Raw genomic sequence first — 27831 nt, forward strand, 5'->3', positions numbered from 1 at the left:
AAAGCACCTACAGCCTCTTACAAAAAGTGAGAGATGCTTGCTTGCCTGTCTCTGATTATCTTTTACACTCAGGCATTTGCAGGGATGCTAAACACATCCCAGAGATGTTAGGAGGGATATTGGTCCTCAAGCACAGGCTCATGCTGCTGTGTGTTCCATCTGAGGATGTTGATCCCCAGACAGCATAGACAGAGCCTGGCAGCTGCATGACCTTGCCCGCCTCGGGACAGGATGACATCTAGAGCACAGACAGGTCCAAGGAGGCTGCAGTGTCTCTTCTTCTCAAAGAGATCAGCACTCACCCCTCCCCAGTCCCATTAAAATGCCTGATTTAGTACAGATTCTAACTGCATTTAGACCATGTAAAGCCACTTCTGGCTCCTCTCTGCTGAGGAGCTGTGTAAGCCTGGTGAAGCCTTGCTGATAGAAAGCAGTCACTGACTGATCCCTTATCTCCAGCCTTCTGCCGCTGACGGATCTGTTCCTCCCTCTTCTCTCAGCCGAGCCTCTGCTCCAGACCCATGCAGACTTTTCATCACTTTTAAAATCCTGGCCCAATAAAACATTACAGCACTTGAATCCGAATGGGTCTGTTTACTTGCTTAAACCTAAACATGGGATGTAGTTGGATCAAGACCTTTCTCATCCTGCCCAACGCTTCCTCCTCCAGTGTCCAGGCTGCTCTGCTCAGCATCGTCTGCGGTTTCTCTCCACTGTGGTGCGATGTCATGGAGAATTTGCAGTTTCCCATTTGTGACACTCTGGTTTTGCCTAAGGTGACAAATGACCTCCTCCCTCCACGATAAACCAATTTACTCATCCCAGGCTGCATCTGCTGGTTAGTCACAGACTGCCCTCAGAGCCCAAGGCTTTTGGTTCTGCGCAGCATCTGCACCACAGCTGTTTGCCATTGACTTTCCCCTGTTGTCTTTAGCACCGAGCCACTCACTTCCTATTGCACTTGGGCTCGTTGTGTTTCCTTTTAATATTCTCAGTTCTCTAAACCAGGCTGGCTTCGTGCTTCTGGGAAGGGCAATCCTCTGCCAGGCTATGGAGCAGCCCTCAGTAGCTCAGTGTGATTGAGCACATCGAGTTTTGCTGGGAATCATGAGCATTTCTAGGGATGATGGGCCAGGCAGGTGGGAGATGCTGCTAAGGATGGCTGGCTGGGGAAGGGACATGGCCTGCTCTCTCTGGACGTGGAGGGATGTTCTTGGATGGGTAGAAGTGTCCACCCGGGAGCTGATCTCTCCCTGGTGCTGTATGGGGCCAGCTGCCTGCAGCTGCAGAGCCACTGCAGCATGCACGAGCGTGCAGCCCATCAGATGTAGCCCTGGCCGAGGTGTCTGGGAGCAGGTCCAGGCTTACGCGAGTCGGGCTGGCTGCCGAATGCACGCATCCTCCGTGCAAGGAAGAGATGTCTTAGCAGGGATACAAACGCACGATGGGCAGGTCCCTGGATGAAGCCACTTCCCTCCAGCACATCTGGAAAATTGCTCCCATCTCCCTGTAAACAGGCTTCCAGAGGAAGATCTGTGCTAGTGTTGTCCTCCCTTTGGGATGTGGTGGAGCCAAGGTAGGAAAATCCAGTGGGATGGGAGGATATAGGCTCTCCTAGAATAACTTACAGCTGTCCTGGAAGCTCAGAGACCTGGAGGGCTGAGAAACATGTGGGCAAAGTTACAGATTTCATCAATTTTCTCTATTCTTGGCAAAGGACCAGGGGAAGACACGGTTTCCGCTGTACAGCAGCGATGATGGAGATCCATCTGGAGTCCCTGCTGAGTTCAGCCTTTTCTCCCACCTCTCTAGACCCAGAGGAGCAGCAGTGTAGGTGGGTCTATGGGTCAGGCTCAGGGGAAAGCCTGGAGGAACCAATACAGCTGTTATTCCTCCTCCTCCTCAGCAAAGAGGTCTCGGGGACCCTCAGTGATACGGTAGCTTTAAAAATCACTGCACATCATCTGGTACCACTGAGGATGGGTTATTGCTTAAAGTGGCTGGTGAGAAGAGAAAAGAAGTGGTGTCATGCTATGATGTCCTCTAAGGAAGGAGAAGGATCCAAGAGAATAACCTCAGGTCCTCAGCCCTGGAGCAGAGATTGGGAAGGGGCTCCCTCCAGCATAGGGAGAAGTGGTGAGAAAGTGCTGCAGTGCTTAGAGAGCAAACAGAGGCTTTGCTTAAATCTCTTGTAACAATAATTATGTCACAGCTGCTGAGGAGAGGGCCCAGAGCTATTTTGTTAGAGATTGTAAGCCCAGATATGGGTAAATGAGGAAGCTCAAGTCTCTCTTCAGAGGGGGATAAGTAAGGAGGCTGCTCGGTTGTTCTCCAGTGTAGATGGACGTGGAGCCCTGTGCTCCCTTCAGGCACCGCAGATAGATGTCACACATGAAAGAAAACAAACCAGAGGCATGATTCATGGCACACTGAATGTGATGCTGAGGTCCCACTCCAGGACTGTGGTCAGTAGCCCCAGGCACGAAAACCTCCTGCATACTGGAAGCAGGCTCCTCTTAGGAAACCAGGAACCTGCTAAGTTCAGCTCTGGTTACAGCCTTAAACCATCATGTCATAAATCTTACTTGCAGCATCCTTGGCAAGGGTGCTCTCCACCAAACGCCTTGCTCAGCAGCGTGGCCAGTGTGGTTTTGGGGCTGTATCTCTCTGCTATGGGAAGGGCAGCCTCAAAGTAGCCCCCGAGGCATGCTCAGGCCTCGGGAGCCCAGCATGGTGGCCCTGGAGAGGTGACAGATGTGACTTTTCCAGCCTTCCCAAGGCCTCTCCCAGCTAAATCTCTCTGGGCAGCGTGACGAGGCAGACAGTGCTGGACACTGGAGGTGCCAACCGGTCTTCCAGCCAGATGACATGCCCAGGCAGGCTGACCAAAGCCAGAACAGTCTCTTCTCCCCACACGGATGCCCAAGCATGAGAGCCAGGAGGTCCCAGTGCTGCTCTGTGGCTGGCACCCTGGTCCTTGAGAGAGAAATAAGCTGGTGGGACACTGCTAAAGATGGGAGCTCTGTAGGCTTTTTATCACCTATAAAAACACCTATAGGAGCCTGTTCAAACTGAGTGTTTCAGAGCTCTCCCAGGGACCCCATTCCTGCCCTTCTCCCCTTTGCAGCTCAGCCCCAACTCCTGCAAACTCTCTAAGTGACAAAAGGATCTTTGGGGCTCAGCATCATCCACAGCTCATCACCCGCCTGCCCAGCCTTATGGATGGAGGGCAGGACCATCTGCTCCAGGGCAAATGAACCCCATGGCCAGATGCTCTGCTTTGCTAAGAAGGCTGTAAAAGCCTTGGACCCGGTTCATGGGAACCGCTTCGCTCTCCCCCTCCTCCTCTTCCCACACACATTAACCTCTTTACTGCCACTGATGTCTTTACAGCAACATCTGAGGGAGGAGAAGGAGGCGGGTGAGAAGGCACGGGGGCCGCAGGGCAGGATGCTGCAGAGGTGTGCTGGGAGCTTGCCTGACACACTGATGTGAAGTTTGCCGTCCTTCCTCCCCTCTTTGGGAAGACGGGGAATGAGAGGCCATTCCCAGCGGGGAGGCCGCAGGCAGCACGGGAGCGGGTGTGGAAGCACCGCAGGGGTGGGAGGAGGAGGTGGCAGGATTGGCACTCGCTTTGGAAGTGTCCCTGCAGGGGTTTGCTCTCCATCGCAGCCGATTCCCACGAGCAGACAGAGCCCCATCCCCCAAAGCCTGGCCCAAGGTTTCCGTGAACCATCCTGATGGTCCCCATCCTTAGCGCAGCAACGAAGGCACCTTGCTCTGATGGAGAGGACAGGAGAGACTGTGGCTGCGGTCCCCATCACAGCCCATCCCTGTACTAGTCACCCCACGGCAATAGCACACATTTGCACCAAACAGCAGGGTTTTAGCAGGGAGAGGGACCCAGAAGTCCTACCTGTCTTACCTACATGACAGGTATTTCCTGTCATGCTGCTAATTGGGAATACACCGCATAACTCCTATATCACTCCTATTCCTTCCAGTGACAGAAAGTGGGTATCAGTCTCCCCTGGCAGAGTGCTCTCATGCAGCGCCCTGGTTTGGGGCAGGACTGACAAGCATCTGGTCTATGGGGATGTACTACCTGAGTACTGCTCAGCACGGCAAAGCCCACAGCATAGGTAAGCAGCCGCTTCTGTGGGCTGGATCCAACCCTCCTGCCTGGACCGAGAGTCTTTCAACCTATTAAGAGACACAGAGTGCTGTAGCTTCTACCACAGTGCTGCATCTGCCTCTCACGTCCTTCCTGCACATGTTCTCTGCCCCTCTAAACTCACTTCCAGCCACCCAGGCCGCCAAGGGTTAATTCCACCCTTCTCTGGTGGGCTGTCACAGCGCTGGGGACATCACAGGTGGGACTCGGCTTGCAAGGCATGGCAGGCTGCTGGAAAAGACCTTGACTATTGAACCCTGAAAAATCTCCTCCTTTCCACCAGAGCCTTCCTCGCCCTGGTTCCCACAGGGCTCCTCAGCCACCCCGCACCTCTGGGAAGGTCACACGCCGCTGCTGTATCTCACTCGGTGCGGTGGGAATCCGATTAACAACCGGCCCCCGGCTCTGGGATTGGGCAGCGATGGGCGAGAGAAGGGCCCCGTGCCCGGAGAAGAGCTTTCCCACACTCCGTCCCCCCGTCGCCGGCGACGGCGGAGGAAATCGTCCATATCTAAATGTGTCCTGATAGCTGCGCTAATCTAGGGCTGAATGTGCAGCTCGGGGTGGGCTCACCGGCAGCATTAGCGCAACACATGGCCTGTATTCAGCTCACACAAAGGGCCGTATTCTTCCTTACCCCGCTCCGGCTTCGCGTGCTCGAGTGGAAAAACAGCGCGCGGTGAGGGATGAGGGGAGACCGTTGAGATGGAGCAGCTGGCGCCCCTAGGGATGCAGAGGGAATTCTGACCTCGGGAGGGTTTGCTCTGCACCCGATGCGTGTTCATCCCCACCAGGCAGAGAGGACTGTGTGATGCTGCATTTGTAGGTCCGAAAGGTTGGCAGAGAGAAGGGAAAACTGGGGTTTTCTAAGCAGCAGAGGGGTATTTTGGGGTGGCTGCATGGCAAAGTCCATCCCTGGTTTGTAAGGGTGCTCTATGGGATGGGGTTTCTCTGCTCATTCTCTGCACCAAGGGGAAAAAAAAATGTTGGCAAGACATCAACAAAAGTCAGTTCAGCTCAACCTGAAACAATCCTCCAACCAAACCCACAAGGTTTTCTTCCCTTTTTGGGGTCTTCCTTTTCTGCACCTTTTTAACCCTTCTCCTTTGGGCTCGCAGCACAGCTCAAAGAGGAAAAGCTCTTTCGAAATAAGGCAAAAGAATATGTTTTGCTTTGAAAAGTGTTGAAACAAGAGTTTCGACATCTTCCAAATGATCTCCCTCACTTGTTTTGGCTGAAGCCCTGCATTTGCATTTGACCTGGATTTGCACATTGTTGGTTCCCCACAAAAGGGCACATTTTTCAGTGAACTCAGCCCCGTTCACCAAAAAAGCAGCTCAGCTCAGCTCTGGGGCCAAGCTTCTGTAAGCAGAAACTTTCAGAACGACAGGCTAAGTGGTTGGTCTGGACAAAGGTGAAGATCCTCTTCTCAAAGGACCTCAAAATGCCCCACTTTGACCACAAAGTTCCCCATTCCTGTCCCCCTTTTTCTTGCACTATCTCTTCTCTTTTTGCCTCAATGCTTAGGCCAGCCCCTCACCTAAACATCTGTCATTTAGTGAATAAATGCTGCTGCCAGGCTTGGATGCAAATTCTTGGAGCCCTGGAGAGCCTGGAAACCATGAAGCCCAAGGATGGAGTAATCTCCGCATAAGGACCATTCTCAGCCACTGGAAATACTCCCCAGCCCTGGATAAGGGAAAGTTTTCCCTTGGAAAAGAGGTGTCCCAACTATGCCCCCACTCTCTGAGCCCTGGGGATGGCTTAAGGCTGGGTGCAAGGGAGCAGTGGGGCAGGCAGACTCACACACATGGGGGTGTTATGAGCAGCCCTCCCCTAATCAGCCCTCAGCTCACATTAGCAGTTCCCACCCTTGCGTGGAGCCCTGTCACCTCCCCACTCCACCGCCAGCGGGATGAGTTTCCTCCTCCTTGCCAAGGACTGTCTCCTTCACAGCAAGCTGATGGGTGCTGATGAGGAAGAAACCTCCTATTCCAGAAGCTGGGAAAGCAACGACCTTCCCGATGTCTGGGAAGGGCGGGGAGCGAGGGGAGGCAGCTTTTCCATGCCTGGCAGAGCCTCCATCGTCCTCCTTCTGGGCCCTGTCGAAATCTGCCTGTTTTAACTTGTCTGTATGTCTCACTGGGGAGATGGACTGGAAAATACAAGGCACATCCAAGCAGCTTTCTCCATGGGGAAAGCTTTCAGCACATAATAGTCTGGGGCTTGTTTGATGCCTGGTGTAAGATGCAGCTGAATAAAACCATGTAGAAGGAGCTTGAATAGTAAAGGGCATCTTGAGAAACAAGCAGCCTTTTCTTCCCTTTCCTGCTGCCGGAGCTGCCCTGGAGCTGCTGTGTGTGAAGGGAGAGGGGCTGGTTCCCATTTAATCTCAGGATGAAGGCTGCCACTATAAATGAAAGTAAATATATAATTCCTCCTATTCCTGCCCAGTTGCTATGGAGACCACAGTTTAATTAACCACAACGCTGATGCCCTGCATGCCACAAAGCTGCCCAGGAAAACATTACGGATATCTCCCTATGTGTCAGCCCTACGCCCGTTTCTTGGTTTTACTCACTTCCAGATCGTGCCAAAAGTACGTGATGGGCACACGGTGCAACCTGGTGTCATTGTATGAGTCAAGCTCTCACTTCCCACAAGAGATGGGCCAGAAGGGCAGGAGCTACCAAAACCAGGTTCCTTGCTACGATGTGAGGTGTTGCTGCCCATGGCACGGGGGTTAGAACTGGATGATCTTAAGGTCCCTTCCAACCCTAACTATTCTATGATTCTATGTGCAGCCTGGATGGAAAATCCCATACACATAGGGAATTTCCAGACAAGAAAAGGGAGAAATCAACCTGTTTAGTCTTCCCAGGACTTTGCTCAGAAAACCCACTGAGATAGGGTTATATGATACCTATTCCTTCTGCCTTGTGGACTGCAGCTTGGTGGGAGGCAATGGTGCTGGTGCAGAAGGTCTCAAGCAAGGCTAGCTCCTGATACAGCCTTTGCAAGGAGCTGGGCTTGGAAGGGGCATTCCTTCCTACCAGAGACCTGCTAGAGTGTTTCCATCACACCCAGTTTCTAGTCAAGGGCTGAAGCTCTGCTCCAAGCCCCTGCACCCCTGCAGTGCCTTCCTGGTGGGAAGCACCGGTGCAAATCCATCAGGAAAGACATCCGGGTGGCAGGAGATTTGCAGACGCCTCACTGCAGCCTGGATTTCTCCAGCTTCTCACCTCCAGGGGAGGAGGAGCTGGACTGGGGACTGGGGAGAGACCTGCAGCAGGGAGCTGGCGTAGGCACAGGAAATCCAGCTGTCAAGACGACTCCAGCGCGCTCACCCATCCCTGCCTCCCGGCACCTTTTTCTGGTGTGCGTTTGTGTTTCAGACAGCGCGGATCCTGCCGGCCAGCCCTTACCTGCCAGCATCTGTCAGACACCGCAGTAAAGAGGAGCCGGAGGGCATGAACAGCCCGCCACCGGGCCCACACCTAGATCCACCTCCGTGATGCAACGTCTTGCTGCGCAGCTGCTCGCCCCGCTGCCAACAGCCCCCGCGGCTCCAAAGGAGGATGGGTCTCCGAAACAGGGGCTTTGGCACCACCCCAGATGTTTGCTCAGCCCCAGCCTTGAAAGTGAATCTCAACAAAAGCCAGAAAAAGCCTTCTCCTGCCTCAGGGAGAGAAGAGCAGGGGTAAAGCTCGACTTGGTCAATCAAGAAGATGGATGAATACTAAAGACCCTTCTTCATGCCTTTGCCCTCATCACGTAGGGTGCCGTCATGGGGCGTCACTACAGGGCTTGGAGGCAATGCAATCAACTGTGCTGCCACGTTGTGTGGTGTGTGACAACAGATACCAGTTAATAAAAAAAGTAGGGCAGTAGGCAGGGTGTTTATGGGATCATATTGTACCAACCATGTTCTAGTGAGAGCTGGTACGGAATGTTACCTCAGCAGTAGTATCCACATCTGCTACAGTGCCTCTTGCTTGCAGCCCTGCGAGCAGCATTAGCCAGAAACCACCACAGAAACCCAAAACTCAGCCAAAGACACGGGAGACACAAGCCCAGCCCCCAACAGGACAAATCTGGGGGACTGGAGAGGAGGACGAGCCATCTGGCTGCTCCAGACATTCAGATCATCTTGACCTCCTCTGGAGGGACTCACCTCTCTGGCTCATCGGGAGGGTTTGTTTTCCCTGCTGGAAAATTTAGACCCTCATTTCCATTCCCGAGCTCCCTGGGGTGCTAGAGGAGTCCTTCTCTGTTTTTACAGTTTGCACTGCTTCCCACTGCCCTCTGCTTTCCTTTTCTTCTTCTCCATGACATGAAGCTTAACCAAAGTCCAGAGAGGCTCAGCGTTTCTGTGAGATCCCCAGGGAATCAGGCATGGTTTTAAGTGCCCTGCAGGGTGCAGGCAGAGGGAGAGCCAGGGGATTACCCTCCAGGCCAGCCAGAGCTGGGTGAGTAATTCCCATTGCTCTTCTTCATCTTTTCCATGGGACTTTCCAGTCTCTTCATCTGAGCTCTGATCTGGCCATGCACAGCAGCCAGGATGGCCTGGAAGGGTGTATTTCTCTCTGATAGCTGCAGTTGCACTTGCTCAGCGCAGGAGGTTGTGTATCAACAGTTTCATCCTTTTCTGCCCTCTCAAGTAAGATATTAGTATAGCGGGGGATTTTGATTTCTAAAGAAACCTATAAGATGCTCTCAGTGAACTGCTGCTTTGCAGTTAGCCTGTTCTCAGCCTGTACCCTTCAGCTCTCCAGGAAACTGGCACCCATTTGGGATATGTGGTGGGAATTAAGCTGAGGATCTCCAAAACACAGAATAGCTTTAAAAAGCTGGCTAGCAGGGAGCTGTCATCATGACTCTCATCCCCACATGACATGTAACATGCAGAGCAACAGGCGTCTATCAGGCTGGGTTTAGCAGGTAGCATGGCTGAGGTTTTGGGGGCAAGTATTGCACTGCCAAAGCTCACCCAGTGCCTCCTCAATGGCTCATCTGCCAGCTTGGGGACAAGGCAGGCAGCACTCTTAAGAACAGTCTTGGCTTTAAGGCCATAAATCACAGCCAGGGTTAGAACAAAGGCACTTCATTGGATGGGGTGGGGGGCAAAAAGCATCGCTTGGGGCTGCCTGAATTTATGGCACCCTCTGGCTCCTTTAGCAATGGATGCTTTTGACAGAAGACTCAAAGCAACAGCCTTAGAGGGGAGATAAAAGGCTGGGAGAAAAGAAAAGACCATCTTTTTTTCTCCTCTTTCATTTTTGCCTTTAAAGCAAAGGGAGAGGAAGCACCATGGCAACGTCAAACTCCTTGGGCAGGATGCTTGCAGTGGAGGCCCCAGGCTAACCACCCTTCTCTGACCATATACCCCACAGCAAACCCCTGACTTCATTGCCCCATGCACCCACTGCCAGTGCTGCCCACCTGGCTGATAGGAGAATCCATTCCCAAGGATGGGATCATCCAACTGCCTCAGCTCCTCAATGCAGCAGAGAAGGAAAGGAGGAGGAAAGCTACCCTGTTAACAAACCTTGGCTAAATAAGCTGCTTGGGGCTGTGCAGGCAGAGCCAATGCCCTCATTGATATTGAAATCAGGTGCAATCCATCATGGGATGAACAGGCTCCTTCCATGGGAAGCTGAAAAGAGCCACTCTCGAAGGGAGGGGGAAAAACTTGTCTAGGGGAAGGGCAAACCAAAGCGTGGCAGGTGTGGTATGGAGAGGGATGCTGTCCACGACAGACAGTGATTCATTGCCCAGAGGCACCATGCCATTCCTAGGGCAGGCGCAGAGAGAAGGCGCCAAAGTGTCCCCTGGATGGCGGGAGGACAGCAGGCATGGGGATGCTTTGGGTTTTGTCTGGGTCTGGCTCCATAGCAGAGAACGGCTGTGGTTTGCACCCAGCGTGGGAAAGTCCCTGCTGCAGGAGTCATCATGACCAAGGCGGGTGGTTTGTGGGTGTCAGGAGAGGAGGTGGCATCGGGCACAGTCATAGAATCATAGAAGAGTTAGGGTTGGAAAGGACCTTAAGATCATCCAGTTCCAACACCCCTGCCATGGGCAGGGACACCTCACACTAAACCATGGCATCCAGGGCTCTGTCCAACCTGGCCTTGAACGCTGCCAGGGATGGAGCATTCACAACTTGCGTCATCACCCTCACAATAAAGAATTTCCTCCTTATATCCAATCTAAACTTCCCCTGTTTAAGTTTGAACCCGTTACCCCTTGTCCTGTTACTACAGTCCCTAATGAACAGTCCATCCCCAGCACCCCTATAGCCCCCCTTCAGATACTGGAAGGCTGCTATGAGGTCTCCACACAGCCTTCTTCAGGCTGAACAGCCCCAACTTTCTCAGTCATGGGACATGTACCTCCTGGGCCACCCCAACTCCTTTCATCTGTGACTGAGTGAAAACACACTCTCACCCATGGGTTGATGTTGGTTCCTTCAGGACAGCACATAATCTACTGCCCACAGGGTGAGCCATGATGAGCCTTTTCACTCCTCATTTCAGTCAGCTCCCTGTGGCTCTGAGGGGCCAGCACAGCCACCAACACTGGGAGGCAACACCAAGGCTCCCTTGGGTGCTCCCCAGGCACAGATGGAGACCAGGCCACAAAGGTCCTTGAACCTGGGTTGCTCTCAGGTCTGTAGGTCTAGCTCAGTGCTTAAAAATAAAACACAACCCAAAGTGAAACTGAATTTGGTTTCCTGTGTCTCAAACCAACTTTTCACCAAGCTTGAGGGCCACCTCTGGTTTCTGCACAGCCTGATGTGACAGGAACCACCTCCATGGGGAGGGCTGTGAGGACTGGGTCAGTGAGAGGAGGGGGCACCGGGGATGGTGAGAAGCCTCGTGAGATCCCCTACTGCAGACAGCCCATGGGCTCAAAGCATGGCCACTCTCACCCCACAGAGTCTTGTCTTTCAATATACGTGTTGAGGGTCATCCCAGAGTCATCCCACTGCATCCAACATGTTCAAGCAGAACGATGCCAAATCTATCCCAGCATCTCAACACTCAGCATCCAGCCTCGGCTCCCTGCACCTGGACGCAATCACAGAGCCAGGCGGAGAATGGGAAAAAGCCATCAGATTCAGTTCACCAGCAGCTGCTGTTTATTTACCCGGGATCCTTCCTACCGAGGAAAGATTTAGTGGGGGGAAAAAGCACTTCCCACCCCCTCAGGCTGCCACTCCGGGGACCATGCGGTGTGCGAGGGATGCCCTGGTGAAGAGGGGGCTGATGCTCTTGGCAGAGCTGTGAATGGACCGTGGCAGGGTTGGCCTTTCCCAGCACAGCACCGGGGGCCTGGGGGAAGCCCACATCTGTGTGCGGGAGCCGGGCCAGTGCCGGTGTCCTGCGGGGATGGGCGGTGGAGGAACGCGGGGCTGCAGACCCATCGCTGCCCTGCGGAGGCGTTTCAAACATCGCATTCTTCTCTGCTTTGCTTTCTATTTCCCGCCCCCCTCCTCAAAAAGAAAACCATGCAAGCTCTGGAGTTAATTAAGCAAAGGACAGAGAGTCTGGGATGTGCTGGGGTACAGCTATGAAAGCAATCCTGCTCCAAAGGGAAAAGGGGTTTGCTTCTTGAAGGCTTCTCTTCACACGATGTCGTGCTTTGCATTGGCTATGGGATGAGTCCTGGGGCTGGCTGGTTGTTCTGTGCCCCCCATGGCATCCCCCATACTCCCTCTGATGAGGATCCTTTGTGATGTGAGTGGACTGAGCTCAGCTTCAGTGCTGCCATAGGGTTTGGCACCACTGCAAAGTGAGTTATAGCTGATACCAAGCCTCTGCCCCCCCCTCCTTGCCAAGTGGATTTGGCCACGTTATGTCCCTGCTTTGTGCCTTAGTTTTCTCTCTGCCTTATGCCTGAGAAATAGGCATTTCTCATACATACACCTTAAAGGGTGTATATAAACCCTAAAGAGTTTTTTGCCAGAGCAGCTCTGTACAGTGCTTAGGACGATAGTGTGCTAGTGAGATTTGCAGTACTCCCCCTTAAATTTGTAACAGTGAATTGAAAGGTACATGAGACAGGAGCCAACCAAGGGAATCGCCTCTTCTAGCCTTGGGATTAGGGCATTTATCCCAGGATATGGGCTCTGCCACACCAGAGCAGGCAGGCATCCCTCTGGGAAGGAGAAACATTCCCAGGCTGCATCTGTGCCATTGTGCTCAGCTGAATGATGGGAAGGGGAGCAAAGGGGAAAATTAAATTTGCACCCTGAGCCTGGAGATTAGTTTCCCCTTATTGTTGTAGGAATAATTAAAATTGTTGGCCACATCATTGTTCCTTTTCACCTTCTCATAACCCACTTGCTGTATTTGATTCCCCAACCTCCTTCTGATAATTACACGTTGCACTGTGCTTTTACAGTCCTGCATGTCCTCTGTCACCATGGGCTCTTTCTCATTGCCACCCTCCCTTTTCACTCCACTATTTCATGGTAGCAATTTGCCCACCCTGCTGAGCAACGGCCCTTCATTCCCCTCATGCTGCTCTGGGAGGCCAAGATGGGTCCCCATGGACCAACATGGGGCAGTAACGGATGCCCACATTGCTGAATAAAGCCACTTCTATATGATGCTCTCCCAGGCTCATCGAGGAGCAGAATTATAATTCTGGGTGTGTTACTGCTGCTTTAGTCCTTTATTCCAAGTTGCTGGAGCTGGGTTTGACAAGGCTTTGCCTTGGCAGCCTTGCATTGCACTACACAGACCCTTGGCAGAAGAATGTGGAGAAAGCTGCCATCCAGGGAAAGCAAGTTCCCATCCCTGGGGATCGGCAGCACGATCCAGGCAGGACCAGTGCTCTTGGCCACGTTAGACAAACAAACATAGAGCTGGGGATGACAGGAGCTCATGGGCAGTGGCCGGTGGTGGTTTGACAGGTCATCAGGCCCTCACGGCTGCCATCTGCCACTGCAACCTCTGGGATGGCGTGGGTGTCCCTGAGGGGACAGGGATGAGGAAGAAGAGAAGGGAGGAAAGCTGCTCCTGGCAGCTTTGGAGCAGGGCTGGCCTGAGGCTGTGAGCTGGAGGAGGCATATTCTGGCAGAATAATACTGAAAATAAACCCCACTAAACTTATTTTTAGCCCTGCTGATGATGCTGAGACTATTTAGGGGCTGGCTGACACTGTGGTCTGGGGCGCTTTGACAAGCCCCAGTTATCTTGTGTTTTGTCCTTCGATCGTAAAACTTGGTGGGAGAGTGAGGCTCATTCCTGTGCGTTGGTCAAGGACCCCATGCCTAGGATGCCTGAGCTCTTTGGTGTAAGAAAGAATAAATACAAATAATGATTCACCAGGAATTTACTATGTCTGATACAAACTATCCAGCTGTTCAAACAGGGAGAAGGAAATCTGCAGGGATGACTTTGGTCAGTCTGAGTGCGAGATGGATGCAGAACTGTGCCAGTAACTCATCAGACAACAAGGCAGATGTTTAAAGTCTATTCCAAATATGCATGGATAATGTCAGTGAGAAAACAACCCAACCTTTGTGGAAATGAAATGAAGGTCAAAGAAGAAGAAGAAGAAGGGATAGCATCTTGTTATGGGCGTACTAGAGAGGGAGATAGGGGAACTGGGTTTGGGTGACAGTGGGCAACTCATTAACTCACACGTGCTCCCACGGGTGGATGGGGGGGGGCAAAGCAATGCTGCCCTTCTCACAGGCCATAGCCAGCCCCCAGGATGCTTCCCAGCTTTGCTGTATGGGTCAGGAGTCAACATGATGCAGAGCAAAGCAGTAGCTCTTCTGTTTCAGTCTGAGCAAACCAACACAAACCATTTTTTAATGGCTTTAAAACCCTCCCTGCAAGAAGGTTTGACAAGGAAAACACATGAAGACCCATAAATTAGCTGCAGTAGCTGAAGCCCCATTGTGTAGGCAATGGCTCACAGCACACAACAGCTACTCCCGGTTAACAATGCGAGGAAAATCACTCTGCTCATTCTTTATCCTCTGACACAAAGTGCAGCTGCAGGAATACCTCAAACGGGATTTTAATGAAAGACAATCGTGTTCTTCTGGCTCTGCATGTTTGAGAATGAACCCATGGAGATAACGGGCCCGGGCTCACAGAGATAAACATGTCCAGATAATTAAAATTATGGCTTTCTCCTAACAGTAAAGGGCAAGATCCTCATCTGATACAAGCTGTTGTAGCTCAGTACGGTCAGTGGAGTCACTCCTGCTTGCCCCACTGGAGACTGAGCCCACGGAATTGGCAGCAGGGAAATGGGATCCAGCAACCGGGCTCTGCAGTGTGGTCAGAGAGGTCGCTGTTTGGTTGGACGTGCCAGATTCTCATATTTCCCCATCCAAAATAAATCCGGGATTTTTGTATGTGTGTGCAAATGTCATCTGGGAGCTAAGCTGAGGGCAGACAAGCTGCCTGTGCGATAGGGGAGCCAGCTTTCAGGACTGCAGGCAAAGCAGAAAGCACTGGGTGCTAAAAGGACACACATGAATTTTCCAAGTGGGAATACCATTGAATTAGGCTGGGAAGCTGTGGCAGGGAGCACGGGCAGCAGGAGATCAGGGTCATACATGCGCTTGGGAAGGGCTGGGGGCAGCTTTCGCTGGGATGACACACACCAAACGCCACAAGGCATTCTGGGCCAGGTTCCTAGAGGATTTTCAAGCAAGGAGAGGTGCTGGAAAATGGCATCCTGAAGGAAAAAAGTCTGGAGGAGCCTCTGGAAGCAGGAGGGGAGGGCAAGCAGGCAGGATTGCCCTGCAGAGGAGGAACAGGAGTGTGCACAGGGCCGGTGTCAGGGCTTGTCGGCACAGAGGAGCATAGCAAAGCTGCTATTGTGGAATAAAATATGCTGGAATGCAGACACGCCTATTCCAGAATAAAGCTGCTTTTTCCTAATTTAACTTAATCCACTATTTGTTTTTATTATTTTTATCATCATCAGATGCAGCTAATTTGGAAAAGCTGTTCCAATTAATTTCCCTGCATAGACAAGCAGTTACACGCTGGAAAGCCTTTGTCTGTTCGGTGGCAGCCTGACCAGCAGCTTCTATTCATTTCAAAACGAGCTCCTTTCTTCTCCCCTCTGATCATTTTTTCTTACTTTGTCTCATCAGACCATGAGGGGAACAGGAGTGGGATTTTTTCCTGGGAGCATGGAGCCTGGTAGCCCTGTTTATGGGATGAAGAGCAGGAAAGGAAGCATTATTTAAAGGGGAGGAAGACAAAGACTTCAGGAGAACAAGAGTCCAGGGCAATGGTCAAGGAGGCCATGAGGAAGATGCCATGAGGTAGAGTCTGCCATCCCCTTTGGACTATTTAAGCTGCAGGTAGTGCATGGCCCAAGACCTCAGCAGGAGGGTAGAAGGATGGAGTCCACTGGGTTGTCCACACTGGAGAGACCCACAGCTTGAATCAGAGCCAGAGCCAGAGCAATGGCTGTTGGCACCATAGTTGGCTGTTGGACATAGTCTTGGTGGTACCAAGACTATGCCAAGGATGGAGCAGCCCTCTTGGATGCACTCATGTCACTGGAAGGCAGGAGCATCCTGTGCCCAGGGGGGCTGCTGTGACTGTGCTATTCCTGGTGAGGCAAAGCTAGTTCTCGCAGAGCCCAGATGCTGCAGAGGAAGCTGCTGAAGGATGATCTGTCCTTTCCTTTGGCTCAGAGATGAAAGCAGCTCACAGGAGCTTGGAGCTATGAGCGAGTAACTGATTAACCAGTGCTGCAGATACTGCAGACGCTGCGAGAGCCACTGAGCTGGTTCTGCGTAGCTCTTTCCCTCTTTAACTTTCAGCCAGAGCAAGACAAGACTGGGGGGACCTGCACATCAGGAAAAGCCAAGACACAAACCCCTGTCTCCAAGCTGATTTTTTCCCTCCAGATCTTCAGTCTGTCTCTTTTCCTACTTCCTTTTCTTCCATCCTTTTCCTTTGGGACTCCTCCATCTCCTCACTCCATCCCATGTGGTCTTGTCCTTTGGCACTTTAGAGACTTGGCTCACCCTGCTGCTGACTGGGAAATGTTGGGAGGCCACAGTTACACGTTCATCTCCAAAAGCAACCTGAAAATGGTCCAGTCCATCATCCTCTGTGGTCTGGGCAATGGAGCCAGTGCCAGCAGAAAAAGCAAGTATACCCATTGCTTGTGTGGCAGGGAGCTTGCGAGAGAGAGATGCTGGGGGAGAAGGATGAAAGTTAAACCCCAAAGTCTCCTGCCAGATGTTGGGGGCACCTAAAGAGATGGCAGTGGCTGATGCTGGAAGGAAAGACAGCTTTCCTCCCTTTCAGGCAATTTCTATGTTGTTTGTGAGTCTCTTTTCTTCCAAGGCTTGACCTTGAGAGACACTATAAATGCCTTAAAATCTCAGTGCAGGACTCCTGCAAGCTATTTCATCATGCAATCAGGTTATCATTTGCTACAGCTCCTTCTCCCCCTGGTACCTTTGAGAAGGCTGTGTTCAGGGGAAGCTTGTGGATGAACTCCTCATGCTCAGGCTCTGATGAGTCAAAAACCAAAGCCTTCTGCCCCACCAATGTATTTGGTCCCTCTTACCCAGTGCTTGCTGGATCTGTACCTCCCTGCTAATAAAGCCTGGTACTTTGTAGGGGCAGGCCCGCAAGAAAACAACAAACAAACATCTTCAATAGAAGGGATGTGCTGCCAGCCCCCTCCCTTCTCCAGCAAGTGTTTGTATGGTCCTGATTTCTGTACAGAGACTCTGATCTGCAAGTTGTATTCCTGACCATAAAACAGAGATTAGCTCTTATCTCTGGCAGGCAGCAATATCAGGCACCAGCCCTCTCTCCAAAGCGTTGGCAGGCAAGGAGCAGCCCAGCACACGAAGATGAACCAGTTGGAAGAGGAGGAGGTAAACAACGTGGGGAAAACCAGTTGTGGGAGGTGAACCTGGAGGATGGGATGATGCCAACCTGCCTTGGGCTGCAAGGGAGCCCCAAGCCCCAGCACAAGGGTGAGAGGCAGGGGAGGAAGCGGTGATTAGACACCAGCGTCTGCAATCAAGAGGCAGGAAGCATGATCTTCAGGAAATGCTCGCCTCTTACCCTGTGTGATAAGGTGCTTAGTGCCCCACGGAGAAGGCACCCAGCCCTTCCGTGCCCCCCTGGCAGGGCGCCTGGTAGGCAGCACCCGAGCCCTGCGCACACGGAGCAGGTCCTGGCCACTGAGCCACTGGCAGCATCTTCCCAGGTATGGTTGTACCTGGATGGTGTATACCTGGGTGGAGGAGCTGTATAGACAGGCAAAACCACTGGGGTTCGTTTGGAGTCTTACTCACTGCGAGTCAAACACAGCTCCGCTTACGTAGGGGTCTGGATTGATTCAGTGGTGGTTTGTGTGTGTGGGAATAGGCTTTGGCCATCAGATGGCTGCAGGAGAGAAAGAGGAGAGTGAAGAGAGGAGTGGGAAAAGAAAAAGGTAAGAAAGGAGACGAAAGGAAAAGGAAGGAAACTAAAAGAAAGGAAGGGAGAAAAGGAGAGGGGAGCAGAGGAGAAAAGGAAGGGAAGGGAAGGGAAGGGAAGGGAAGGGAAGGGAAGGGAAGGGAAGGGAAGGGAAGGGAAGGGAAGGGAAGGGAAGGGAAGGGAAGGGAAGGGAAGGGAAGGGAAGGGAAGGGAAGGGAGAAAAGAAAAGAGAAAAGAGAAGAGAAAGGAAAGGAAAGGAAAGGAAAGGAAAGGAAAGGAAAGGAAAGGAAAGGAAAGGAAAGGAAAGGAAAGGAAACGAAAGGAAAGAAAAGAAAAGAAAGAAAAGAAAAGAAAAGAAAGAAAAGAAAAGAAAAGAAAAGAAAAGAAAAGAAAAGGAAAGAAAAGAAAAGAAAAGAAAAGAAAAGAAAAGAAAAGAAAAGAAAAGAAAAGAAAAGAAAAGAAAAGAAAAGAAAAGAAAAAGAAAAGAAAAGAAAAGAAAAGAAAAGAAAAGAGAAAAGAGAAAAGAGAAAAGGAGACAGAGAGAGGGGAAAAAGAACCCCTTTCGAAAGCCTTAAACCTGCCTCTTTATCTCCCTAATCTGTATTTCCCCCCCAAAGCCTCTTTCTGTACAGGATGAAAGCAGATTTCTCCTCTTTATTTTCGTTTTCTGTGTCCTTTAGGAAGGCATTTGCTCGAGACTAATTGAATTTTCTGCCTGTGAAGAGAAAGACACGACACAGAGTGAGTTAAAGTCCGACACCAGGACAGGGCGCAGGAGCCGTGTTAACTGGTGTGGGGGACAGCCCCTCACTTAACAAAAGTGTTTAATTCTGTCCCCTCTTGTTAAGAAGGGGCGGAAGGAGGGGATATTTATTCTGTTCTTTTCTCAAGGTTTTTCCTTTCGGGTCACAAAGTGCCCCCCACGCTCCCGGCCCCCCCCTTCTTTCCCTGCTTTTGTGGCAGCAGCAGCTGGTGGGTTGCAAAGGGGACAGGCTTTGTCTTTTGACACACTTGAACATTGCTGCACAGAGCTGGGGAAACCTTTCCCTTCCCCACCTCTCGCCTTTCCAGCCGAGGAGGAGGGAGCGAGAGGCAGAGTTACAGCGAGGGGATAAAATGGCACAAAGGGTGGCTGGAGCTGTGGTGGACGAGGGATCAAGGCTGGGCTGTGGTGAGCAGATGGTGATGGGCATCAGGAGGGGGTGGGATGGCCCCGAATGCTGGGAGGCTTGTGTTGAGCAAGCAGTTGGAGGGATTGGGGAGGAAAGCCATCCAAGAGGCAGCAGTGCCATAGAGTGCAGGGTTTAGCTCTTCCCAAATTTAACGAAGAATGCTCATCCCCTCCCAGGAATGGGTCCCAGTTAATCTTCCGGACACAACAAATGGAGGATTCACTTTGTTTGTGCTGCCAGTCCATAAAAAGAGCTCCTTTTTCTGCAAGCAGCACTCTTGAGTCCTCCATGTAATGTGTGCAGACTCTTCAGGCCCTCCACAAAGGGTGTGCAGACTCTTTCCACACCTCTTCCAAAGATGGGACATTGAGGCTGATCCCCAAGGACGCGCACAATGCAAGCACGTTTGACATCAGGACATGAGGAATGCCATGGTGGAACCTAGCAGTGGTGGCCTGGGGCTGGAAAGAGATCAGGCTCCTTGCAGACAAGAGCAGGAAATCAGGGCTTGACCCCTGATCAGTCAGAATAACCTGCCTGCATCCACCCTGTACCATACAGGTTTGTAGCCTGGGAACGGCCCCAGAACATTTTCTGTCCAGGTCAAAGCTAAAGGCAGAAAGCTAAACCCCATCTCTCTCATGATCTCACAGCTTGAAGACTAAATTCCTTCATTGTCCTCCCCATGACCAAGCACCTTGTATGAGATCCCAGCCTGGGACCATGCCTCTATCAGGCAGTAAAACCAATCCCTTGCAGCCTAATTGCTCTTACTGGGTGTTTACCTACAGTGATACCAAACAACGTGCACCAGGAGAAGGTCCTCCCTTCTCAGGCTGAAGATGCAAGGATGCGTGGACACTAAAGGATGATCCTCCTAAATTACAGCCAGTGGCCTGATTAAAGTCCATCCAGATCTGCCTTATACTAGTGCAAGCTGGCAGCTTCAGTGGGTGGACACTGGGGTAGAACCGGTACGAGGTGAGTGAGAACAGAGATCATAGAATCATAGGATTGTTCTAGATGTGAATTTTAAGCTCTGGACGTATACTTGAAGCTTTGGGAAATGCCTGCTTCCGCAGGAGCTTTCAGGAGAGTCCTCATGAGTGCAAAATAAATGGATATATTCATTATCCAAATTGTCTTATTTTTGTGGTGCCTCTTGAGTAAACCCACTTCTGAGGCTGCTCTAATTGCTTTGCAATCGAGCAGAGATAAATATTTATCAAAGAGCTGCATCAGGAAACCACAGTTCAGAGAACCAGTATCGGGCAGTGTGTCTCAGGAAGGATGAGTCTGAGTGGTTTTAGCTTGCTGACCTGTAAGGCTTCCTCCCTCGCACGAGGCAGAGCTTCACCCAAGCTCAGACCCACATGACACCACACCAGTCCCATACCATCTCCTGGAGCTGGTCATGCAGAGCCTTTGGAGGACTGATCTTCATGCTGGAATCCCCTTGTTGCCCTGTCCCATTGACCTGGTGTTTTCTGACACCTTTCCTTCCTCTGGCTTCATGGTCTTGCTTGCTTTCTATTAAAAACCCCAGAGACATGGCCCATATTCCTCTGGGAGCCGCAGTGCTAAAAGAGGCCCACATGCAAATATTTAGCCGCACTATTATTAGCACAGGAACATCCAAACAGATGGCAAAGTTTCTAGATCTTGCTGTGCAAAACTGGCTCTTAGGAATAAAATAGGCTGGGATGGAGCTCCGGGATTGCCCGCTGCTCCCTGCGATCCCAGACTGCTGCGCCGAGGCAGTAGGACACATGGGACAAGGGCTTTCTAGCATCTTGCATATGTGGGACATCCCTTCAGGAAGCGGCGTTTCATCTAAAAAGAGAGGAAATGATGCTGACAAGCAAATTTTGAGGCTCAATGTGTCAGACAAGAGGGTTGGGTTCACAGCACAGCCATTCAGGTCTGCTTCAGGCGTACCTGATCCCTCTGCAGAGAGGAGGCATTTTGAATTGACCTCAATCTGCCGTGTGCTGTCTATAGCTGGGGAGGGCAGAAACCCCTCTGTTAATGTCAGCATCAGCATTAAGCAGCCTCAAGAACAAAGAAGAGCAGAATTTGCTCTGCTGCAATAGTTTGTGCCCATCCTCTAAAAAGCCTCTCTCCCAGGAACACTCTCTCAAGACAGAAATGCCCAAAGAGATGATTGTAATGCCAAGCACAAGCCAGCAAAAGTGCCGGTCTAAACTTCAGATGGATGATGCTCCTATTTAATTGGGAGCGGGTGTTTTTTGACTCATGCAAAGGGCATGCTATTTTTATAATGAGCTGATTTCAGATCACAGCCTCCTTATGTTGGGCTCTGCACATACACCTAATGAGAGCCAGGTCCTGCTTAGAAGCCCATACAATAGGCTGAGAGTTGGAAGGAGAGCTCAGAAGCGTCTCACCCAGGGGCTTAGAGAGGTTGCCTGCCAGGGTCTATTTTTTCCATCCTCACTCATGTTGGAGAAGTTAAATATTTACTGAAGCTATTAAATATTTATGCTAAGCTGCTCCTCCCGTGGGGAGGCATCCTATCGCCGGCTCCTGGGGATCTGCAGCCAACTCGCTCACATGCCTGTGCTCAGCTCTGCTCTGCTCCAGAGTGCAAACACATGGGGACTTCATGGGGCTGCCATGTCCCATAAGAAGGAAGGATCTGGTTTTGGCACCAATAATACTATTAGATGATGGACTTCATGGTTCTTTGGGTGTCTTACTTAAAGCTCAAGTCCTTTGGGAAGATGTGAGTTGCTCTTTGCTGTCCTTTCCCCCCATGGAAGGTGGTGCCATCTCATCCCTGAGATAAGAACATCCAGCCTGACCCAACTTTGGCTTCCTCCATCCTCCCAGCAGGTCACGACCACCATCATGGGAACAACATGACTTGAGGTAGCAGGTCTCTAATCCATAGCATCCGAGAGGATTTATGATCAACACGGTAAGAGCAGGAAACCCTGTGGCAATGCCAAACATTGCTAAATCAAATGGGAGAAGCCCCATCCCCAGGGGAGCAAATGGCAGCCCTGGGACAAGCTCTGAGCCGGGCTGAGTGGGTTAATGTGGCTGCGCCTCCCTGCTGGAATGGGGCCAGAGGAAAAAGGCTCCACCACTTCCCTGTCCGCCTGGAAAACAGGCCGGCTGTTCTCTCCAGCGGCAGGAGGCTGTTTATTCTGGGCCAGATTCAACAGCGCCTTGTCCACCCCAACCCCAAGCCCTGGCCCATGAGAAGGCTGAAGGGCACAACCTGCCTGGGGGAGGACTGAGTGTGCTCTCCCCACCTGGTCTGACCCCCCCCGCCCCAGGCGCCACTTTGCCCTTCCTGTCCCCATCCCTTTCCTTTCCTCCCCATCCCACTCCATGCGGGGCTGGGGACGCCCTTTCCTGCCTGGCACCCGGCTGGCTCGACGGCAGAGATGGTCCTGCCAAACATCATGACATTGTCCCCCCCTTGGCACTCCTGGCCAAGGCCCTACCACATTATCGCTCTCTTCATCGTGATAGAAGTGCCTGGGAAAGAAAGAAGAAAGAAAGGAAAAAGAAAGGGGGAAAGAAACCAGCTTTTGGCTCGAGCGCGCCAAAGGGAGCGACAGTGCGTGTGCTTTGGCTCACTTTCTCGCCAGCTCTTTTCCCAGCTGAGTGATAAGAGACAGGGCGAGTGCAATCACAAGCAGAGCAGGTCCCAGCGGCTTCACCAGCTCTGGGCTAGGATGACCGAGGGACACTGAGTGCTCCGCAGGGACATATTTCTGAAGTCAAGTCATCCTGGTGCTCCTCCAGCCACCCGACAGCTTGCTGCAAAGCATCTCTGCTGCCCCCACGGCCAAAATAAAGCTGTGAGGAGCCCTGACCCAGCAGAGGCACATTTAAGTGCTCCCCAGGCAGCCCCTTTCTCCAGCCACAGCAGGTTTCAAACAGCAGCAAGCACATGGGCTCAGCCGGACACGCTGGAGCATCCTGAGCACAGGATGGATGCTTTGGGTCCAAAATATGGCTGGCCTAGAAGGGCAGCTTGAAGGTTGGTTTTGAGGCTGCTCCTCAGCTCGCAGCACTACACAGTATATCCACCTTGCTGGAGCATGGGGTATGTGAGCTTTCTCACTTTTGAGCACACAGGCCATGGTGTGAGATACCAGTTGTGCTGGGAAAGGGCTCCAATGGAACTTGATAGTTGAGAATTAAGGCTGGGAGAGGTTTGAAGCCACACCAGGAGAAAAAGCCATGAGGGCCAGCCTGCAGAGCCTTCAAAGTCCTCCTTGCTCCTCAACCCGTCCAACAGCGCCCCTGCTCCAGCCCCACAACCAAGTGCCAAAGTCCTCTCCACGCTTCAGCAGCCCCACATCAAATCCTCTCCATCTCCACACTCATTGATAAAGAGGAACCCCTGTCCATCTGCTCTCCCATGGGACCCCATTCAACACTAGCCCACGATGTCCTGGAAGTGGATAGGATCCTGAGACCATCAACCACCCCGATGCAGTGGTGTCATACAAGACCCCCTTGAGCCCTGAGCTCTTCATGGAACAACCTCTGAAATCAGGAGGCCCCAGCATGGTTTGCCCACCTCCAGCACAGTCTGGAAATGCCACAGCATGCAGCCGGCACACTCAGCTCACCCTGATCCCTGCTCCCCAGCCCTTCCTCTTAGTCACCTCTTCCTTACCATAATAAATTAAAAATCAAATGGGTATTATGGCTCATTATCCTCTCATCAGCATTAAATTAGCCAACCCAACAATGCCCTGATAGAGGCACCAGTAGGGCTGAGATAAGCAACAATAACAAAGGGAAATCAATCCTCTATGGCAGCCCACAGGGCTTGGGGTATCCTGGCAGGGAATGCAGGGCCAGGCATTCAAGGAAACCCCACCAATTAGCCCATCTCCTCATGGTCTCTACACCAGAGATGCTCAACACCCCAGAAAGGACCCCAGAAAGCAAGCATCTGGCATCCCCTGGGTGGTCCTGCGTGCCTGTGCTCCTCCATGGTGCCAACAGGATGGAGGAGAGACTCCAATGCCCATTAGAAGAGGCTGGGACTAAGCAAAGCTAATGATGTCCTTACAGCAAGCACTTTCTCCTGTGACAGCAAGACAGAGATGTCTGCAGGAAAACCTCTGCCTGGAAACCTCAGCTGAAATAGCTGCGGATGCCTCATCATCACGGCCCATCTCCAGCTGATGTGAGCAGGAGTTGACTTGAACCCACCAGCAAAGGTCTCAGTGATGTTTTGCTCAGCACCGAAAGGGGCTGTGAATGGGAATAACCCACCCCGCCTTCCTCATCTGCCTAGAAAACGGGCAGAAAAGGAACAATTGCAGCACTCAGGGATAGTTTCAGCCCAGCTCGGGGTCTGGATAGAGCAGGTCTTGGAGGCAGAGACCATCAGGAGGGCTCAAGCCACCTCTGCTCCCTGGAGAGAGGTGCATGGAGAGGTGGGACACACACCCCTTGGGAGGAGTTCCTGTTTTGAGGGAAGAAGAAAAGGCCACGGACGTGGCTGTCAGGGATGTACTGTTGGCCCTGCTAATAGAAACCCTCTGTATAAACAGGGAGAGGATCCAACAGAGATCAGAGCTGGTTTTTCTTTCAAGAAAATTAAACATTTAAAACATTTGAGAACACACGCCCTCACCCCCCGGACAGTAATTAACTTCTTCCTGTGCAGAGCATGGAGCACTTTCCAAAAACAGAGTTAGATGGATTATTTTTCAAAGGAAATGTTGTTGAAAGGATCTTCTGTTATGTCCCAAAGTGGGAAAACAGTCACAGCAACTGAGGAAGAGCTTGCTCCATGCATGTGCCACGTTGTGGCTGCCCGAGGAGATGGTGACACTCCAGATGCTGCAGGTTTGGGGGCCACGTGGTGGTTGAGCAGCAGTTTCTTTGTTTGAAAAAAGTCCGTGTTTGGTCATTGTATGACCCTAAAACAAAAAAAAAACACATCAGTGCAAAGTAAACCAGTCACCAACAGTGAAAACCAATTGCTGGGGAGGGACTCTTCATTAGGGATTGTAGTGATGATAGGACAAAGGGTAACGGGTTCAAACTTAAACAGGGGAAGTTTAGATTGGGTATAAGGAAGAAGTTCTTTACTGTGAGGCTGGTGAGGCACTGGAATGGGTTGCCCATGGAAGCTGTGAATGCTCCATCCCTGGCCGTGTTCAAGGCCAGGTTGGACAGAGCCTTGGGGGACATGGTCTACTGTGAGGCATCCCTGCCCATGGCAGGGGGTTGGAACTGGATGATCTTAAGGTCCTTTCTAACCCTAACTATTCTATGATTCTACAACTTAACCTATGAGGGACGCATTGCATCTCCCCAGCGCACCACGACGAGGGACTCTTTCCATGAGAGGATGTAAATTCAGATGCAGATGCAAATATATGCAGTGTTCGAGGGGATTTACATCCCACATCCCCATCTGAGCCCATCTTCCTGTGAACTTCGGATGAGCTCAGCCCTCGCGAATCTCCGCTCTCAGAGCAGTAGCATGAAAAGAGGCAGCTGGTATGTGTGTTAAACAAGCACAGTGTGAATGACATCCCAGCAATAAAAGGACTCCACTGCTAGCCAAGGTGTTTGGTGGGAACAAAATAACTTCCCAGGCTGATCCTACCACACTCCCTGAGCCTGCAGAGAGGCAGGGAGCAGCACAGGGAAGCAGGGCCGGATAGAAGTGTGTAAGAGCTGGTCTGGAGAGACAATTGTGCTTTGTAGCAAAGCTTGAGGTTTGGATGTTTGTTTTCAGTGCTGCACTGGGAGGAAAATAAAACCCAACATTTTTTGCAACACAGACTTGTGGGGAAACAGCCTTTCTGTGGTTGAAAAGGTCAGGTTTGCTTTCCATATCTCCCTCACATCAAAAATGTCCTGCAATCCCTGGAGCTCGGGAGAAAATTTCCTCTTGCAAAGTTAAGTGAGGGCAGGCCTGCAGGGAGAGCTCATTTCTTTTCCTAGACCAGCTCAAGCCAGCTGAGAGAAACGGGTCTGGGTTTGAGCACCCAGGTACTCTTTCAGGGCTGGAGTAAAGGGGCAGGAAACAGCAGGAGCCCAAACATCTACAAGACCGAGCGTGGCTGGAGGTGGGTCAAAGCCAGTGGCAAGTTTGCAAAAGCAAAGGGAATTACTGGAGTTACTGGAATAGGACAGCCATGGTCCAGCACAGAGCCAGTCCTCAATCACTGCACAGTGGTTTTGGCCAAGCAGCCAGGCTGCTCAGCAGGACCTGCCTGCCTGGGAGACATGGGCAGCCCAGGACATCACAATGATGGGGCATCGTTGCAGATGCTTCCTCCCTGGCAGTGTTCAAGGCCAGGTTGGACAGGGCTTGGAGCAACCTGGTGTAGTGGAAGGTGTCCCTGCCCATGGGAGGGGGTTGGAAATAGGTGGTCTTTAAGGTCCCTTCTAACCCAGACCATTCTATGATCACACCCTTGAGCAAGGGACAACAGGACTGTCATCATGCAAGGCTGTGTGTGGTCCATGCCAGAGCAGCTCTTGCACTCCTCCCCAGGGTACAGCATCCACGGAAAGCAAACCTGGCGCCACAGAGCCAGGGGACAATACCACATTTGGCTTGGGAAAAGATACACTTGGGTTGGGAAGTCTTCTGGCACTGCTTCTGCCATTTCCCTTCATCCATTTTACTCCTTATAACCCTAAAATCACTCCAATATTTCTGGTTCCCCTTTGGGTATCCCTCCTCTTTGACTTGATGTTACAGCCTTCCCTTGGCTGAGATTTAGCTTTTAGAATCTTCACCCTAGGAAGGATCTCTCTGTGTCAGCATCATGAAGAGTTTTGGCACTTCACACGAGCATGTCCCTTATAATGAGACATCCAGTGCTGAGCCTGGGAAGATGGTGAATGCGTACAAAGAAAAATAATTCAAAGAGACAAGACAAAGGGATCTGTTGGATGGGGACCAGTGCATCTGGGGAAACATCTTTGTTTTAGAGGGGGAAGAGAGCAAAAGGGAGAAAAAGAAAGAAGAAAGAAAGAGAGGAAAAAGGCATCCGGAGTGGGATTGTTGCCTGCAGGTGTGTGAGTGTGTAGGACAGGGCAGCACCATACATTTGTGACATTAAAAGCATTTCAGGCTGCTCACCTTTGGCTGTTCACTCCACACTCCCTCCCAGGTTGTTGTATTCCCGTGCCTCCAGGCAGCGTGCTCCATCCTTTTCTCTTTTCCCCACCATCTGCCATTGCAAATTCCCCTGAGCATCTCCCACCCCGGCATAGAGTTTCAGCCCTGGGAAGAAAACAAGAGGGAGAGAAACCCAAACCCAACCTGCAGCAGCATGGGGACAGACAGGACCCAGCTTGTGCCTGGTCCCTATCACAGTGTTATTCATCTATCCTCTGCTATCCGGTGCTACAGGGGCAATCCTGGATGCCAGTGGGCGCTGGGGGCTGCTTATCCCAGGCTGGGGCAGGGGAGGATGAGGAATGCAGGGCTGCACAAACAGTGAGATCCTCTTTCCTTGTATGGCCAGGGCTGCCGGCAGCACAATCCCCCCTAACCCCATTGTTTCAGATTACAAAGCTGCCCCGATCCCACTGAGCCACCTCAGATCCAAGGCAAGAATCGGCAACTGCTTTGAAATCTAGACTGGAGTGTCTCCAGCAGGCAGTGCTTAAAACAACAGCTGGGCTCCTGCCTCCTGGGACACAGCACCACGGGTACCAGGGAGGGGACCATGGGCTTGGAGCTCCCTGGCATAAGGAAAAAAAGCATTTGGATATGGAGCAGGGCTCCCACAGCTCCCCAGAGCAACCGGCACCCTCCTGCATCATTCATGGCCATTACCCATCTCCCTTAAGGGCCCAGAAAAGACCCTGAGTCCTGGTGAGTGATGCACAGGGATGCTTTCTTGCATTCCCATGCACCCTGGTCCCTTTTGCATGTCTCTCACCAGTTATTGTGCAAAACCTCTCCTCCAGTGTACATTCAACCCATTGTCCCCTGAGAGAAAGCAATAGTGGGCAAAGGTCTACAATAATTATGCTTTTGCCAAGCTTATTGCCCTATATCAGAGTTTTATCC

At 51.7% G+C, this 27831-nt stretch overlaps 1 long non-coding RNA gene across 1 annotated transcript; it reads left to right on the forward strand.

Annotated features, from left to right (window-relative positions):
• Positions 1-16158: 16158 nt before the first annotated feature.
• Positions 16159-19494, forward strand: LOC134161016 (uncharacterized). Its single transcript, XR_009963795.1, has 3 exons — positions 16159-17060; positions 18291-18351; positions 19055-19494. It is a non-coding gene; the product is annotated as an uncharacterized LOC134161016 (long non-coding RNA).
• The last annotated feature ends 8337 nt before the right edge of the window (positions 19495-27831 follow it).

The sequence above is a fragment of the Pezoporus occidentalis genome, unplaced genomic scaffold (genome assembly GCF_034315485.1).
Source record: "Pezoporus occidentalis ecotype Australia unplaced genomic scaffold, CSIRO_AGI_Poc_V1 ctg169, whole genome shotgun sequence".
NCBI lineage: Eukaryota > Metazoa > Chordata > Aves > Psittaciformes > Psittacidae > Pezoporus > Pezoporus occidentalis.